Source organism: Schistocerca piceifrons, chromosome 6, assembly GCF_021461385.2.
Source record: "Schistocerca piceifrons isolate TAMUIC-IGC-003096 chromosome 6, iqSchPice1.1, whole genome shotgun sequence".
NCBI classification, from domain to species: domain Eukaryota; kingdom Metazoa; phylum Arthropoda; class Insecta; order Orthoptera; family Acrididae; genus Schistocerca; species Schistocerca piceifrons.
This window is the reverse complement of record NC_060143.1, coordinates 518031794-518051569: the sequence shown is the minus strand read 5'-3', so window position 1 is coordinate 518051569 and position 19776 is coordinate 518031794. Positions and strand designations below refer to the sequence as shown.

Sequence of the window (19776 nt, the reverse complement as noted above, 5' to 3'; positions counted from 1 at the left end):
AGACATTGGATCTCGATCAACGCGAGCAGCAATGTCGCGATACGACAAACTGCAATCGCAATAGGCTACAATCCGACCTTCATCAAAGTCGGAAATGTGATGGTACACATTTCTCCTCCTTACACGAGGCATCACAACAACGTCTAACCAGGCAACGCCGGTCAACTGCTGTTTGTGTACGAGAAATCGGTTGGAAACTTTCCTCATGTCAGCACGTTGTAGGTGTCGCCACCGGCGCCAACCTTGTGTGAATGCTCTGAAAAACTAATCATTTACATATCAAAGCATCTTCTTCCTGTCGGTTAAATTTCGCGTCTGTAGCACGTCATCTTCGTGGTGTAGCAGTTTTAATAGCCCGTAGTGTATGTGCTCATTTTGTAATAAAACTCAGTAAAACGATTTACCTGAATTGTTGTCTAGCGATCCTAGAAAGCAGGTTTCCTAGACACTCCATCTTTGACGACTAGGCAGGACTTAACAGTTTGCTTCCTGGGACACTTGGTGTGAAAGAAAAGTTTCTTAACTTTGTTAACATTCCTGCTGACACCGGTAGTCATTGGTGCTAAAACACGTTTGTGATACCCGATTCCCAGTTCTACGAAAATTGAATCGAAAAGTCCAGGTGTATTAGATACCAATACATTTAAGACGATGCCTTCTAATAAGTGGGAACGGTATTCGAATGAATATCCACCCGAAAATACTCCACGCCTGTTGTGAAGTGACGAGCACCCTTTACAATTCAGGAATTCTGTTGCTGGGCCAAATTTAAGTGATTTTCTGTAGAATACACACATTTTGCTCAAATTATGGCTGTGCTTAGTATTTTCGTGAAAAATAGTCTGGTTTTTAGGAGCATGACGCTGAGTAATCGATAGAGGATGGCGAAACCTTATCCATTTGTCACCGAGCGCCGAGGGGCAACGGGAGCGACGTTCAGAAATGGGCAGGTCACGGGTCACTGGTGACGAATGGCCGGTGACCTCAGAGCCATCTGCGACTGGGGCTGGAACTAGAGCGTGTCGCATGGCGAGGCTTAAGAGCGGCCACAGTCCGGCAGGCGTGTCCTGGGCAGGCGCAGGCGGGGTCCTGAGGCGAATCTCTCTCTCACTCTGCACCAAACCAGGTAAACAGACCGCACACTGCCGCCTGCTCGCTTCTGTGTATAAGGGGCGCAAAGCTAGGTACTTCTCATCGTTCATTCGCCTATTAAGGTATCAATAATTTCACCTCGTTATTCATCTCTTGGATGACACGCCTAGAAAGGTTGTAATCTTAGTCCGATACTATAACATACAGTCACCATTCCACTTATGCGTTTCAAACACATAAAATGCACTCCCCACGTTCAGTGACATCAGGCGAACACAATACTTGTTCTACTGTTACTGTGTACTGGTGTCACTATGTGGCATGTGCAATAGTTATTGCCTATAGATGATCACTGTATGGATGAAACGTTCTTGTGTTTTTTTTTTTTCAATGACAGAATAAAATAACACGATATGTCAATATCTCCGATGAGAGAATTTAATTGTTCTTTCAGTTAGTTATCCTTTCGTCACACGATGACAATGCTCTCTAGTTTATATACTGTGGATTACAGCGTCCCGCGTTATTTGCTACATACAGGTATTTCATATCACCGGAAGAAAAAGAAAACAGGAAAAAAGGTTTATTTAAATTTCTACATTTCAAATAGTACCTGAGTGAAGGAACACGCACACATGACAATTGATAATATAACAATAGTAGTGCTCCTACGAAGTGATTTGAGGATAACATATACAAATTTTGTATTAGCAAATAAATTGGAAAAATGAAAAAAAAACATATAGAGGCAGTGTCTTCAGTACTGTGGTGTAAGGTATAGCAGTAAATTCGATTTAATGCTACACAGAACAAATCGTCATCGACAGGTGTATTTTGTGGCCGAGCGGTTCTAGGCGCTTCAGTCTGGAACCGCGCGACAGCTACGGTCGCAGGTTCGAATCCTGCCTCGGGTTTGGGTGTGTGTGATGTCCTTAGGTTAGTTAGGTTTAAGTAGTTCTAAGTTCTAGGGGACTGATGACCTCAGATGTTAAGTCCCATAGTGCTCGGAGCCATCTGAACCATTTTTGAACAGGTGTATTTGTGACATGCAATTGGCGAGCGTTGGTAGTAATGCAACAGAACGTCAAATTAGAACTGCAGACTGCTGTGACTTCAGTTCTATGTATTCACTTAGCACCTCTCTTGGCAAACAAAACACCTTATTACAGCTGCAGCTTGAGATTAGATACGAATCCTCGTACGCTAACTTACAAATACCAGGAATTTTAGGTCAATTAATATTATACTTATTGTGTATGTGCAATATGCGTATTTCATAACACATGTAATTAATAAGAAATCGATTTCGTTATGTAATAAGGAACGAAATTCATCCTCCTGCATTCAGCATTTCTTCGAAATGGAGATATTCCTTGAACAATAAACAAACATTAACAATCACTCATCACTAAGGCAAAAGAAAGGGAGATTAGGATCTGAAGTCCCGTCGCAGACGAGACAAACTGAGACGGATCACGAACGTGGGAAAGGATGTCGGCCTTGTTCTTCCATGGAACCATCCCGGTTATCGACATACCCGATTTTAGAAAATCACCGGAAACCTAAATTTGTATTGCTAGACAGGGATTTGAATCCCCGTGCCCCCGAATACGAGTCCAGCCTGCTAAACACAGCGCCACCTCGCTCGGTGAGATTACAATGGAGAAACTGTAGAAGGATACATAAAAAAAAGCCGAGCGTGAAGCTCTTAAACGAGAAGTGCAGTCTTTTTGTATATGTGAGAATGTAAATGATAACAAAAATAATCTAGGTCTGTGTTTGTGCTTTATGTGACCTAACACTAAAATTGTGGCACAGAAAAAATTCTATGGAAAACCATTAGCAAAATTCCTGGTATTTAGGAATATTTAACCTGCTGCCAGAACAAACAGTAGACGCAAAATGTTGAAGCAGACAAAGATTAGAATATCTATTTGAGAATACGGAGAATTTTGAGTGAAGTAGAAATATAGAGCAAAAGTTTAGCACAACAATAGAAGAAATGGGGGGCAGCATCGTACCAGTCAAAGAACTGATGAAAAGAAGTCAGATTTGGCAGGTGGAATATTTCGACATAAGGACACACAACAAAAGTGGGAAATTCTATTCAGGCTATCTTCAGGAATAAAAATGGTTGCTGCTAGCAGGCCGGAGTGGCCATGCGGTTCTAGGCGCTACAGTCTGGAACCGAGTGACCGCTACGGTCGCAGGTTCTAATCCAGCCTCGGGCATGAACATGTGTGATGTCCCTAGGTTAGTTAGGTTTAATTAGTTCTAAATTCTAGGCGACTGATGACCTCAGAACTTAAGTCGCATAGTGCTCAGGGCCATTTGAACCATTTGTTACGTGCTAAGCAACGGCTATCTCTTCTCCTAGGTTGGACCTTGTTTTCCATAATCTCTGTTCATAACAACATTTGTCGGTGTTTTATTTCAATATCTGTCGTTGGAAGATGGCCTATACCAAAAAATTCCGTGTGAGAAAAACGGAACGAAAACCAATACAGCTATCAAAGTGTCTCATACGGAAGGCACCTTATCATGACTGAAGAACGTCGAGAGACACGGCAAGGTAAGAAGCATTTTATGGAAAGATAAAATTAATATATACATACCACCTTCTTCTCGTACCGTAAATCTTCCGACCCCTCCGAAGCTTTTGTCCCACATAATCTACCCTAAGCCAATGTTTTCATGTTCACATGCATGCTGCAATCAACGACCTTAGCACTCTTTAACATACATTTCAGTTTTCCTCTTCGACTGTTTCCTCCAAATAAATCAGAAGTGGACATCTTGTGACATATCCGCATCACTTCTCCGTGTAATAAACACACATGTCGCCTTCTGTCGCGTATTTATTTTCCGTCATTAACATACTGCTTACCTTTCATTACATGGAACCACGGACAAACAAGAAATCACGTGAATACGTGTGAAAGTTATGTCAATGAAGAATGCTTAGTGTTTGAAGGCTGCGATTCCGAAGTCTCTAAAAATATTGTACACTACTTGAGACACTCTACACGTGGACCAAAGGCACAGTACCCATCGACAATGCGAGACTGACTTCGGGGAGTTTCAAATCGATCGCCGGCCGTTGCGGCAGAGCGGTTCAAGGCGCTTCAGTCCGGAACCACGCGACTGCTACGGTCGCAGGTCCGAATCCTGCCTCGCGCATGGATGTGTATGATGTCCTTAGGTTAGTTAGGTTCAAGTAGTTCTAAGTTCTAGGGGACTGATGACCTTAGATGTTAAGTCCCATTAGTGCTGAGAGCCATTTGAACCATTTTCAAATCGATCTCCGCCGCTGAAATGATGTAAATAGTTACTGACTCCTTATTTTTGTGTTTGTGACGTCGTACAGTGCTGTACAAAGAAACAGAACATCGCGAACCGAAACATTCGACTCGTCTCGTCTTAGAGCACTTTACACGACTGTAGTCAGAAAACTGAACCTACTATGAAATTTTCTTGTTTCGTCTAAAAACTCGCCTCAATGATTAAGGTTGCAAAATCTCCGTAAATGCTGTGGCGATCTGTTAAACTGAGCGAGGCGGCACATTGGTGAGACACTGCGCTCGCTTTCAGGAGAATAGCGCTTCAAATCCCCGTCGCACCATTCCAGATTCAGTCTCCTCGTGCCTTCCCTAAATGACTTAAGGCGATTGCCGCTATAGTCCATTTGATAAACAACGAGGACGATTTCCTTTCACAATCAGAGCTTACCCTTCATCTCCAATGACTCGTCGTCGACTGTACGTGAAACTAAAATAGCTCCCTATGCTCAACTATACATCCATTCTCGATGGCTTCACATAAATAAAAAGCCAAGATAATACATACTGCTCCTTCATCCAGATTGTAACAATAGGATGTAGCAAAGCATAAACGGTGCACGGGGCGCATAAGGCTGCTACCGTAACGTAATAATACTGGGGTCGGTAAAGTGGCACACCGCCCATAAACATATTTAATTTGAATAACAGCTTGGAAATAATTGATGTTATTAAACTAATTTTGCTTCCTTCCACCCTTCCTTCGCGAACAATTCGCTGTAGCATTGCAAGTATAATTGCATTTTTTTCATCTTTTGCATTCGATAACATCGAATTAATATCCTGCGACGCTAACTGACAATGTTAACTAACTCTACAAAACAGTCATTGCTTTATTTGAATATGTAAGAGCTATAGGAAATGCTACAAGTGCTCTGATTGAGAGCCTAACTATGTTATAACTAGATGGCGGATTGACATATACTGGAAGAAAAAGATATATGCTGGAGTGCAAAACTTAAGGACGAAAGTAACTTTCGCATAATAATCTTTCCTCCATGGGGGACCTCAGTCATATGCAATTGATTGAAAGAAATTTCCTCCATTTGACTGTTAATTGTTCACTTATTTTGCACAATCATGATTTCGGCTTTGGGGCCATTATCAAGTGCATGTTGAAATGTTAAAATACGTCTGACCTTTCTGTGACATGTCATGGTCGAAAGAACATATTTCTGGTCTTACGGACCACTTGTCGTATGAAAGGATACGGGTACATATCGAATATACATGATATGGCTGACATTGTGCACAATGAGAAACCATTAACAGACAGTATGGCGTATTTAACAGCTAATAGATTCGTGTGACCTGAAAATTGTTTTGTAATGCCCCAGAGACCATACTGAAACGCGACGACTCCAGCGCAATTATTTTATCTGAATAAAAATGTCGTTTCTGTTCGTCTCATTGCGTGTTTCTTTCAGTTACCTTCTGCATTGTACTGTACTGCACTGCACTGTACTATAGCAGTCATTTCCATGTATGGTACCAGTTTCATAGAGTTACGTTACTTTTCAGTGCCACATCATGCGAAGGTTACTTTTCTCCTTATGTTTTACACACCAGTGAAATATGCTTGCATTTATGCGCAAAAATAAACACTAAAATTCCATAAATATACAATAATACAATTGGAGGCCTGCCCCAGCTTCGCAGGGAATTGAAATGGAAATGCAGTCCCATGCTTCTTTACAGAGCGTAGGGGGACGATGCGGGAGACCCGCACCGCTTTACTAGGCAAGGTCCTAGTGGAGGTGGTTTGCCATTGCCTTCCTCCGACCGTGATGGGGATGAATGATGATGATGAAGACGACACAACAACACCCAGTCATCTCGAGGCAGGAAAAATCCCCGACCCCGCCGGGAAGCGAACCCGGGACCCTGTGCTCGGGATGCGAGAACGCTACCGCGAGACCACGAGCAGCGGACTCGCAGCGTATTATTAAATAACTAACAGCCGGACAACTTGTCTGCCGTAGCGGTTACGATATAAATTATACATAAGCAAATCTTCCATTTGAATCAGTCTATCAATTAGTGGAAACCTTATCGGTGGTGGTGGTGGTGGTTAGTGTTTAACGTCCCGTCGACAACGAGGTCATTAGAGACGAAGCGCAAGCTCGGGTTAGGGAAGGATTGGGAAGGAAATCGGCCGTGCGCTTTCAAAGGAACCATCCCGGCATTTGCCTGAAACGATTTAGGGAAATCACGGAAATCCTAAATCAGGATGGCCGGAGACGGGATTGAACCGTCGTCCTCCCGAATGCGAGTCCAGTGTACTAACCACTGCGCCACCTCGCTCGGTAAACCTTATCGAAATCTCTTCAGACTTACTGAGATTAGCCTTCACATACAGACAGAAAAACGCGGAGGAGGGGGGGAGGGGGGAATGAGGGGGGGGGGAGGAAGCTTTAATTTATAATATATATAGATTTGGAAAATATAAGCACAAAAAATTTAACAGCTAGACAACTGAAAGTAACGAACGAGTATAAAATGGGAATTCCTTACAGAGTCGCAAGCACATTTCATCTTACTACTAGCGTATCTGTTATGAGGTACGGAGTGTCTCAGGAAGAATGGGAAATATTCAGGGCTATGACAGGAACGACAATTCGTAGCAAAAATGATAGTGAACATGAATGCTAAAATGCATACTTCAAGAGCCATGAGCACTTCATCATCTTCGATACTGTGAAGTAAATCTCTTCCATCCCATGTTCCTTACTCTCTGTATTTTGGGAGATAGTAGTATGGACCAAAACAAGAAAACTTTATCAAGTAAACCACGGCTCTAAAATGCATGCCTTAACAGCTGTGATCACTTGTTCAGTAAAACAGACGTGTTTCACAGTAGCGAAGATAAACAAGTGCTCTTAGCACTTAAGGTGTGCATTTTAGAGCCCATGTTTACCCCGTGTTTTTTTGCATCGAATGCTCATTCCTACCATTTCCCTGAATACTAATCTTTCCTCGTGCGATTCTCTGTATCAAGAAAAAAAATTTCAGATTTTTTGTAATAAATTCATTGGTTTTTGAGGAAATAGATAAATTTCAAGTGCGAAAAGTTTGTTTGTACTTCATGTGATTTTAGATGGGAGGCTGCAAATTTATTTAAACGCAGCTCAAGGTATAATTCAGTTTTTTGTTCTTATTTTTTACTTTATTATATTTTATTTATTTATTTATTTGCTAACGGATGTATACCGGATATTCTATACATTTTATTTGTGCACTCAGCTCTGAATAAAGTGAACCAAATCAGTTCTTTCTTCATATCGAGTCGACAGGAATTTTCATGCCAGCATATTTTTTAATAAATGTAAGCACAGAATTGTTCAGGTCATCCGACACTACGTTTGCCGACACAAGAGCTCTGCACTGACTCATGCAAGGTACACTGTTGTTTGCAGTACTTTCAGTACCAGCCAATTTCATAACGTTTGCATGGTCACACGAATTTTATTTCACTTCTTTTTTTAACATGGAACGAAATCTGATTGTGATGCTTAATCTCGAAACAATATTTACAAGCTTTCTGCAGTTTACACCGGAACGTTTATTAATGTAATTTCGGAATTGTGTGTATTTTACTAGCAAACACAAAAATTACTTCCCGTTGAAGCCGTACGAGCTTTAAACTACTGTCGCAGTAAAAAATCGGTTCAAATGGCTCTGAGCACTATGGTACTAAACATCTGAGGTAATCAGTCCCCTAGAACTTAAAACTACTTAAACCTAACTAACCTAAGGACATCACACACATCCATGCCCGAGGCAGGATTCGAACCTGCGACCGTAGCAGTCGCGCGGTTCCGGACTGAAGCTCCTAGAACCGCTCGGCCACAGCGGCCGGTGTCGCAGTAAATTTCTTTTGATTGCCTTTTCCATATGCGTGATCTCGCAACCAGAAAGTAGAAGTGTAATACAGAGAATTACAGATTGTACCTGTTTCCACCCCACTGCACTGCAGTCGTGATTCTTGTAGTGAATAAATACCATATAAATACCATATAATCAGAAAGGTGATAATTTCGTATTCAACACAGGCTATAGTGTGCTGTCATAAGCCAATCTCATTGCTGGGTTCAACAGAAAAGTGGGATAGCTAAAAAAAAAAAAAGAAAAAAGAAACCACAAGGTGCTATGAAAGTGCTAGACTTCTGTGTTTCAAAATGTAAATATCTTTTCACGTCAAACATACGTTGTAGCTACTTTCTTTTTGATGTATGACACTTAGGCACATAAGAAGAAATCTGTCCTCTAATTGTAAGGAATACCAGCATTCGCATCAAGTAAACGGTAATTTATATTACCTTCCTGCTGTTCTTTGTTTCGGATAAATTTGTAATCATCTTGTTGCTCTGCTGTCCACTCATAGGTTTTTATCTTCTGACATCTTACTGGAGTACTTAGGCAAAAATAATGTTGTACATGCGAGTAACAGAGAATACAAATCATCAACAATGGCGGTCGAAGACTTCGGTCGATAGGAGTCACCCTTGTTCTCCCAACGGCGTTCTCAAAGAGGGTTTCTAGCCATATGAGCCGAAAAGGGTTTGGTTTACGGGCACACTTTTTCGGATCTCCTGGAGGAGACAGTGAAGCGGGAGGTGACCATAAGAATAATAACGAATAACCAACGTAAGAGTAAGAATCTACAAGTCAGACTGTAGAACATCAGAAGTCTGAATGCGGTAGGGAAGCTAGAAAATCTGAAAAGGAAACTGCAGAGTCTCGGTCTAGATGGTGGGGGGGGTGGGGGGGGGAGGGGGTGGCAGTGAAGTGAAACTGAAAAAAGACGTGAATATAGGGTCGTAAACAGCACAAGATAATGGTGTAACGGGAGCAGGATTCGTCACTAGGAAGGCAGGGAGGTTGCTGTGAGCAATTCAGTGAGAGGATGATTCTCAACGGAAAATAATGTGTGAAATCTTATAGGACTTAACTGCTAAGGTTATCAGTCCCTAAACTTACACACTACTTAACCTACATTATCCTAAGGACAAACACACACACACACACCGATGCCCGAGGGAGGACTCGAACCTCTGTCGGGACCAGCCTCACAGTCCATGACTGCAGCGCCTCAGACCGCTCGGTGATTCTCAACGGAACCGACAGCAAACAACATTTCAGTTACACCTGCCAATGTCACAAGCAGAAGTTGTAAAGGCAGAAAATGTATGTGACGATATTGAGAGTGAAATTCAATATATTGCTGGAGTTGAAAATCTAATAATGATTGCAAAGCAGTAGTAGGTGAAGGAATAGAGAACTCACGGGACAATATGGGCTTGGTAGTGGGAACTAGTAAACTCACGATTCTTTGAACCATCGAACTCCCATCTGCAAAAGAGCTTCAAACGTCTGATTACTTTGCAAATGAGTTAATATGCTAAATATTTAACTATAAGCATGTTAGCAAGAAAAAGTTTAGGAAATGTTTGAAATTATGATTAAAGTTTGTTGGAAGTCGCCAAGTGCTCTCATTATGAAACACTGGATGAATATGGTCTAGGTAATATGCGTTCGAATTTTAGCACTATTTAGCTTTTGACGCATCTAAATGTTTATGACGTCATATTTCCTCAACTATGTGTCGTACAACGGCATAATTTTGCAGGTAAATTCTGCGGTACATGTGGATGCTGTCTGCAAACTGTGTTACCAATAGAGCCAGTAGTAAAGAAGTAATAAATTAAAACGTCTTGCTTGATGCTGAAGTCTGAATGCATGAACATCGAGCATGTAGTAGGCGATAAACTTCTTCCCTTTCATCATTTTGTTCAAGAGCCAGCGAGAAAAAGTGTAATATAGGATTCAGATTATGTGTATAGTCTGCTGGAAGGTGCTAAGTGCTCTCATTCCCAAATACCGGATGAATAAAGTCACCGCAAGTTACGCTTCTTCAATTAAGCTTCTTCAAGACAAACACACAGCTACTGACTGTAATACTTCTCTTATTGTGTTAAACTTTTAGCATAAGATTATACGTCTTAATTTAAAATTTTTAAATGCGGTCATTAATTACTTGACATAAAGGAAATAAAATTTTCGTAGTGCCCGCAAGACGTTTGATATGCAAACTGAAACTGAGTCCGAGATATCGGTTTAGCACTGAACGTGAGAGACGAGAAAGACTGAGTTCTGCAATAAATTTCAGGTAGTAATAACGAATATACTTCTCCAAAATCAAAAGAGGAGGTATTCTTGGTAAAGCCCTAGAGTATGAGAAAATTCCAAATGGATTATATTGTGGTGCATCACAGACACCGAAACCAGATACTGGTTGTCTGGGTTGTGAGGTGTGTCCAGGAACACATATATGACAATTATAGTAATGAAGGAGAGTAAACTGAAGATTAAAAGAATCTTTCGGAAGAATCACACTGGAAAGAAGTAGGATACTAAAATACTGAGAAGTGTCTGAATGAGTTTCAAGTTTACAAAGTTGTGGAAACTGCAATGATGAATGCAATAGGCAATAAAATTCCGGAGGAACGGATTTATGTAAAGAAATGGTAGTCACAGGGGTGGACAAATGCAGGTCCAAGGAAAGTAACTACGAAAGAATTTTACGCAATAGAAGAAATACTTCAGTTTATCGAGGAAGAAGGAAGTACAAAAATGTTGAAATGTTGATGAAAAGATAGGAATGGAGCACTGTACGTTACTTAGAAATTCAATAAATAAGATACGTGAAAATTATTCGCCTTAATTGCTTTGGCTATCAGTGCCCGACCCACGGCTGGACACAAAACTTCCATATCTCGTCTTTCCTGCGTGACAATCTGCAGTCGTACACTTACTGTACAGGACGCGACATTTTAATTGAAAGCCGATGTCTGATATGCCCGAAGGAAAGTTGTATGGTACTTCTTAATGGCGCAGGCTCTGCAATATCGTATTTTTCCGTCGAATCCCCCCCCCCACCCTCTACTCCCACCCCCGCCGCCGCTGTACGGGGATTAAAGTGAGTGTACGAGTGCAGGTTGTGAGGCATGAACGGCTACATGTGGAAGTTTGTGTTTGGCCATCGGTGTCGTGCACGGATAGCCAAAGCGAGTAATTCGACCGCCCGCGTAAATCGGGAAATCCAGATTCGAGTTCCGGTCGGACACAAATTTTCCTTGGTTTCATTCCATTACAGAGCTGCTGATTGCCCGTGTTTGCAACTTCGAATACATTTCACGTATTTCGTGACGGCTGTAGTCGCCGCAATACTCGCATACACGTCCGAAGGAACTTAACATCATACTTCTTCCCTGACTTTTTATACCTGGGATCCACAGTCATGTAGAACTTTATAAAAGACATCATATTTACGCCAGTGACTGTAACATTTTCTTTATTTCACGATTGCAATTTCAACCTTAGGCCATTATCAATGAAGATGTTATGGCTATTAGGCCATGTCAACCTACAATGAGCTGTCACATTTATATCTCGTCGTCACTACAATTAATAGTAATGACTGTTACTAGTAATGACAACGAAATATAAATGTGTCAGCTCATTGTAGGTTGACATGGCCTAATAGCCAAACACCTTCACTTGAGTGACTGTAGGAGGATACAAGATGACTTGGATTCAAATGGTTCAAATGGCTCTGAGCACTATGGGACTTAACATCTGAGGTCATTAGTCCCCTAGAACGTAGAATACTTAAACCTAATTAACCTAAGGACATCACACACATCCATGTCCGAGGCAGGATTCGACCCTGCGACCGTAGCAGTCGCGCTGTTCCGGACTGAAGCGCCTAGAACCGATGACTTGGACAGGATTTGTGATTGGTGTAAAGAATGGCAGCTAACTCTAAATATAGATAAATGTAAATTAATGCAGAAGAATAGGAAAGAGAATCCCGTAATGTTTGAATACTCCATTAGTAGTGTAACGCTTGACACAGTCACGTCGATTAAATATTTGGGCGTAACATTGCAGAGCGATATGAAGTGGGACAAGCATGTAATGGCAGTTGTGGGGAAGGCGGATAAACGTATTCGGTTCATTGGTAGAATTTTGGGAAGATGTGGTTTATCTGTAAAGGAGACCGCTAATAAAACACTAATACGACCTATTCTTGAGTACCGCTCGAGCGTTTGGGATCCCTATCAGGTCGGATTGAAGGAGGACATAGAAGCAATTCACAGGCGGGCTGCTAGATTTGTTACTGGTAGATTTGATCATCACGCGAGTGTTACGGAAATGCTTCAGGAACTCGGGTGGGAGTCTATGGAGGAAAGGAGGCGTTCTTTTCGTGAATTGCTACTGAGGAAATTTAGAGAACCAGCATTTGAGGCTGACTGCAGTACAATTTTACTGCCGCCAACTTACATTTCGCGAAAAGTCCACAAAGATAAGATAAGAGAGATTAGGGCTCGTACAGAGGCATATAGGCAGTCATTTTTCCCTCGTTCTGTTGGGGAGTGGAACAGGGAGAGAAGATGCTAGTTGTGGTACGAGGTACATTCCGCCACGCACCGTATGGTGGATTGTGGAGTATGTATGTAGATGTAGATGTAGATGTAGTTAATCGCCTAAGGCCGAAATTGCAATCGTGAAATAAAGAAAATGTTACAGTCACTGGCGTAAATATGATGTGTTTTATATAGATCTTAACAATTCAGGTGCTGCAACATCGCAAATAAATAAGAAGTGCAGGAAAACCGAGGCGGAATGGCTGCGGGAAAAAGGCGAAGACATCGAAAAAGAAATGATCGTCGGAAGGAATGATTCAGATGTAGAAAAGTCAACACAAACTTTGATGAAATTAAAAGAAAAAGCGTCAACGTTAAGAATGCAAACGCAACTCCACTGTTACATGCAAAGGAGAGAGCGGGTGGATGGAAAGAGTATATTGGAATCCTCTACATGCAGAATTAACTGTTTGATGACGTGATAGAAGAAGAAATAGGAGTCGATATAGAAGATAAAGGGGATCCAATATTGGAGTCAGTTTAACAGAGTTTTGGAAGAAATGTTATCAGATAAAGCAGAAGGGATAGCTAACATTCCTTCGTAATTTCAAAAATCGTTGAACGACGTGGGAGTCCAAAGACTGGCTGGTAGAATTTATGATACTTACCATCAGATTTTCCGAAGAATATCACTAACACCACCCGAAGATACCAAGACCAAGTAAATGCAAGAACTATTGTACAATCAGCTTAACATCTCATGCACTCAAATTACACACAAGAATAATACACAGAAGAATGGAAAAGAAAATTGATGATCTGTTAAATGACGATTAGTTTGCTTTAGGAATGGTAAAGGAACCAGAGTGGCTGTTCTGATGTTGCGCTTGACGCAGGAAGCAAGAGTTAAGAAAAATCATGTGAGCGTTCATAGGATTTGTCAACCTGGAATGAGCAAACTAGTCTACGATGTTCGAAATTCGAAGGAAAATAGATGTAAGTTTCGGAAAAAATGGCTAATATACAATATGTACAAGAACAGAGAAAAGATAAGACTTCAAGACCAAGAACAAAAAGCTTGGGATAGAAAGGGTATTAGACGGTATGTAGTCTTTCGTGCCTACGGTGAAATCTGTACATCGAAGATATAATGACTGAAGTAAAAGATTTAAAACTGGGATAGTGGAAGAGGATATCAATGATAAGATTCACTAATGACATCGCTATGCTCAATGAATTTGAGGAAGAAAAGCACGACCTGTTGAATGGAGTGAGCAGTCGAATAAGCATAACCTAAGGATTGAGAGTAAACCGAAGGAAGACATGTGTGTCGAGGAACAGGAGAGATGAGATTAGTGACAAACTCAACATCAAAATTGGGAGCTATGAAGTAGACGAAGTAAAGGAATTCTGTTATCTTGGAAGCGAAATAAACATGACGGACGCAGCAAGAAGGGCAGAAAAAGCAGACTACCACAGTAACGAAGAAATTTCCGGGCAAAGAAGTCTATTTGTATGAAATATCGTCCTTAAGTTATGGAAAAAATTCTGAGAATGTGCGTTTAGTTCACAGCATTCTATGATGTGAATCACGTATCATTTCGCTAATGTATTACGTGAAAAACTGAAAAGAAATCAATCAAAATATTTGAGATGTGTTGCAATACAAGCATGTTAAAATTATATGGACTGATAACACACGAAATGTGGATGTTCTCTGCAAAAGGAGAAGAACATGTGGAAGGACAGTAACATGTGAAAATCATTGACAAGAAGAGGGAAAGGATACAATATGTGTCAACACACAGGGGGCGTAAAGTTCATGGTACTTAGGGAGCTGTATAGAGTACAAACTGTAGGGAAGACAGAGATTGGAATACATCCAACGAGTAATTGAGGACGCTGATGCGAGTGCTACTCCGAGATGAAGAGGTTGGCACAAGAAATTTGTGGGGGCCCCATTAAAATCAATCAGCAGACTGATGACCCCACTGCAGTTCACATTTACGTGTTTGGGAGAGGGCTGATGAAACCACTTTCAGATTATTTCACCACCGTTCGCCTCTCGAATAGCAATTGGCAAAAATGGATATTTATATTTTGCCGAGAAATTTCTGATTTCTCTCATTTTATTACAATGCTCATTCTTCCCTGTGCAGGTTGGATCAACAAAATGTTGTGGTATCCGAAAGAAAAAGCTGGTGGTTGAAATTTCGTGATAAGATTTCGTCACAAGGAGAAACGCCTTGTTTTAATTATTGTCACCCATAACTCTCTCAGCGTATCTGCAACACTCTCTCCCCTATTTTGTGATAACAGAAAACGAGCTGCCCTTGTCTGAACAGTGTGGATGTTCTCCATCAACACTATCTTATAAGGATCCCATGTGGCGCAGCAATACACCTGAAGAGTACGGCCAAGCGCTGTTAGTGTAACAGAATTTTTACATCTGCTAAGGTTTCTTCCAATAAAACGTAGTCTTTGATTCATCTTCCCGATAACACTTTGTATGTGAACATTCCAGTTTAAGTTGTTCGTAATTGCAATGCCTATGTATTTAGTTTAATCAACAACCTTTAAATTTATGTTAACCCTTTAAATTTATGTTACTCCCTTAAATTCATGTTATTTATCGCGTAATCGAAATTTACGGGAATATTTTTACCACTCGTGTGGAGGACCTCACACTTTCATTGTCCAGGGCCAGTTTCTTCTTTTCGCACCATGCAGATGTCCTGTGTAAACCATTTAGTATTTCGTTTTGGTCTACTGATGACTTTACTAGACGGTAAACGACGGCATCATCTGCAGAGAATGTAAGAGGGGCTCGTAGAGTGTTTCTAAATCGTTTATACAGATCAGGAACAGCAGAGTTTCTTCCCTGGGTAACGCCAGATATCATTTCTATTTCACTCGGTGACTTCCCGTCAGTTACTACGAACTGCTACCTTTCTTATAGGAAATCATGAATCCAGACGCACAACTGAGACGATACTCTATTGGTACGCAATTTGATTGAAAGTTGCGAGCATCAAAAGCGTTCTGAAAATCTACAAATATGGAATCAACTTGAAATCCACTGTCGGCATCACTCACTAGTTCGTCTCAAAACGAGGCCAGTGACCATTATTAAGACAGTTTTAGAAGTGTAGCGGTGCCAAGAATATATTCGGGTTCAGCTGATAAAAGTTTCCTTGATAACCAGTGGTGAAATACGTCGCATAATTTTTCTCGCCCGCGGCACAATGCAGTGAGCATAACTCCTGTCACAGAAGTGCGTGAGACTTCATCTTGGAGGGCGATCGACAGAAACGTTTCAATATGACAAGTAGCTTGTTCTGCCCGTTCCATACTAAAGAGTCTTAAGTCATCTGCAGGAATTCACTTGTCACTATTGCATGCATTGAATGTTTTGTCATAGGCGTGTTTTTCGCTGCTGGGTTCTTCTGTAAAACTGTACTCCACAGATGGTCTCATGAATCTAATCTGTCTGGTGTTATACAGCAATATCGCTGAGAAACTGTTCACTTACTTTGAATATTCTGAAATTTTACTCACTAAAAGAGTGGCGATCTTTCAGAGGCTCTTCGCATCCAAACAGTATGGCTGCTTCAAGGAGAACCCGTTTCCTTCAGTGGGCACCCAGAAATGAAATGAGTAATGTTCTCCATGTTCATGTGGTCAGAATTGGGAGTGTCTTTTCCGCAAGTTTTGCATAGGTTTTTCCCAAAACGGCCGTGGTTTAACTTCAGCCAACTAGTTGTTCTACACAGTCTTGTTTCAGTATTCCTCTTCTTGAGGTACTTAAATAGGTATTTTCTTGTGATGGCTGTAGTCAGCAACCGTATTTTTCCATCGTCATTCAGTCTCGTCCTCTGTTTCCTTCTGAGTATATTGCTTAGGTTGGTGTAGGGGCTCCTGTAGTGTTCTTGACTATCTTTTGCTATAATGTCTTTTACGGATTTACCTAACCATGCACAGTCCCTTACCGACACAGTCGTAATTTCTTGTCGCCGGACTTAAAGATTCGCACTCAATGTCAACCATCGGAAACGGTGAGACGAAACTTGAAGCACTGAAAGTGTAGAGCTGTCGGAAATAGTTTAAAATTAAACGGACACATAGAGAACGAAAGTGAGTATTAAAAAAAAAAGGAAAAAGTGTATGAAAACCCGTAGGAGAACAAGGAACAGAATAGCATCTGATTAGGCTACGTCTACATCTATGCTCCGCCAAGTTATGTATGGTGGATGATACTTGTAACGTATACACAACAAATATGCCTATGTTCATGTGTGAAAATGGACTCGATAAGCAACCTGAGTTATCAGTAAACGGAATCTAACCTGCGTAACACTGTATGCGTGTTGTATGAGTGTCAGTTTCACTGTCCTTTAAGTCCTCAACAGATCGTTGCATGAAAAACTTAAAACTATCATTTGGATAAGGTATATGACTGCGTTTTTTAATAAGAATTTGCAAGTGATACAGAATCTGGCTTGCGCAGCGGGATTTACTGGATTGGAGTACATGACATGTTGTGGTGTCAGTGTCTCTGTTTTGGCCCTAAGTTTTGCACTCACCTCTTTAGATGACTGCCTTTTTCCATGTGGTTTACAGCAATGCGCAGCAGCATGCAGCAGCAACGGCTAAAGCTTGTTGTTACTAAGAATTAATTTATCGAAAGGGAGTTTTTTTAGGTCCTGTTAACTAATAAATAACTTGTGAGAAGCGATTTCATAAATTAAGTCTTCAGAAACCAATAACAGACAATGACAGTAACAATGACGTAAGTATCAATAATGACCGTGTGCTAGATTAACAAAGTACTTCGATTTCAAAGTTACACTAACATTTGATAATATTATTATTTATTAATTAGATGTGGAGAATAATTATTATTATTTGGAGGATAAGGAGGCTTCTTTAACTGACAAGCAAAACACGGGATTATCGCAAACTCGGACTAACAATCACGAGCCTAACCCTGCAATTTCTTTTGCGCTAAGGTTGCGAATTTTACCTTGAATTCATCTTCAAGCGTAGTTAAGCCATCTAAATCTCTCCCGGCAATATAAAAAAAAAATCACGCTTTGAGTGCGGTAAGCTATACCATCAACGACGTGACGGCAGCGTGACACGTCTTCTGTCTCCTACCTTCGACTGACACTATACTACTTCCACTCTCGCAGACAGACCTCGTCTCACAACAATGCATATAATGTCGCTCCCATGTTTCGCCCTCACATTGTTACTATCGATATCAGAGTGCTTACACAACGCAAAGAATAGCTTTAAGTTGGGTATATTGTTTTTCAATGTAATGGAGAGTTCTGACACACTCCTTACAAACTTTCACTGCCAACATATTGGCCCCCCCCCTTTTTTTTTTTTTTTTTTTTTTTTTTTTTTTTTTTTTTTTTTTTTTTTTTGCTCTGATTGTTGCCAGCATCATATTTAAAGTACCAGGGAAGCAGGTTGCTAGCCTTACTTGCCCCGAGTCCCATTGGGTTTTACCCCTAACGGCTGAGGGACTAACCGGTGGATTTGGTAGTCTTTGCCGTATGTGCACAAAGGTGACCACGACTCAGAATATGCCCGAGATGCCCAGCCTTATTCCAAAGTAACTGGTATCCCGACTGTCGGGACCACTTACTTGGCCACTCATACGTTGCCCGTGGTTCATGAACTAGGACATGACTACAGGAACCCACACCATGAACCAACTTTTGCAAGCAATTAAAGGTCTTTACATGGATAGTCAGGCAGCAGTTAGAGTTGACGGTAAATTGAGTTCATGGTTCAGAGTAGTTTCAGGGGTAAGACAAGGCTGCAACCTGTCTCCACTGTTGTTCATATTATTTATGGATCATATGTTGAAAACAATAGACTGGCTGGGTGAGATTAAGATATGTGAACACAAAATAAGCAGTCTTGCATATGCAGATGACTTAGTTGTGATGGCAGATTCGATTGAAAGTTTGCAAAGTAATATTTCAGAGCTAGATCAGAAATGTAAGGACTATGGTACAAAGATTAGCATCTCCAAAACGAAAGTAATGTCAGTGGGAAAGAAATATAAACGGATTGAGTGCCAAATAGGAGGAACAAAGTTAGAACAGATGGACGGTTTCAAGTACTTAGGATGCATATTCTCACAGGATGGCAACATAGTGAAGGAACTGGAAGCGAGGTGTAGCAAAGCTAATGCAGTGAGCGCTCAGCTACGATCTACTCTCTTCTGCAAGAAGGAAGTCAGTACCAAGACTAAGTTATCTGTGCACCGTTCAATCTTTCGACCAACTTTGTTGTATGGGAGCGAAAGCTGGGTGGATTCAGGTTACCTTATCAACAAGGTTGAGGTTACGGATATGAAAGTAGCTAGGATGATTGCAGGTACTAGTAGATGGGAACAATGGCAGGAGGGTGTCCACAATGAGGAAATCAAAGAAAAACTGGGAATGAACTCTATAGATGTAGCAGTCAGGGCGAACAGGCTTAGATGGTGGGGTCATGTTACACGCATGGGAGAAGCAAGGTTACCCAAGAGACTCATGGATTCAGCAGTAGAGGGCAGACCGAGGAGAAGGTACCTGGATTCGGTTAAGAATGATTTTGAAGTAATAGGTTTAACATCAGAAGAGGCACCAATGTTAGCACTGAATAGGGGATCATGGAGGAACTGTATGAGGGGGGCTATGCTCCAGACTGAACGCTGAAAGGCATAATCAGTCTTAAATGATGATGATGATGGTGATGATGATGATGATTTTTTTTTTTTTTTTTTTTGCTGTGAGACCGAGCTGCTAATAGCGACGGGAATCGGCGTAATCGTCCAGAAGGGTATTTCTCGTATCGAAAGTACGGCGAAATGTATGGCGACGAAATTCTCTGCTGTGATAAGGCGTTTCTACGAC

General features: G+C 41.2%; 1 protein-coding gene across 1 annotated transcript in view; it reads left to right on the top strand.

The window, feature by feature from the left end:
* Nucleotides 1-1002: 1002 nt before the first annotated feature.
* The window catches only part of LOC124802814 (astakine-like), a 123683-nt gene continuing 104909 nt past the window's right edge, over nt 1003-19776 (top strand). The window contains exon 1 of the mRNA XM_047263819.1: nt 1003-1126. The gene's annotated coding sequence lies outside the window, so the exon portion shown is untranslated. The remainder of the gene's footprint in view (nt 1127-19776) is intronic.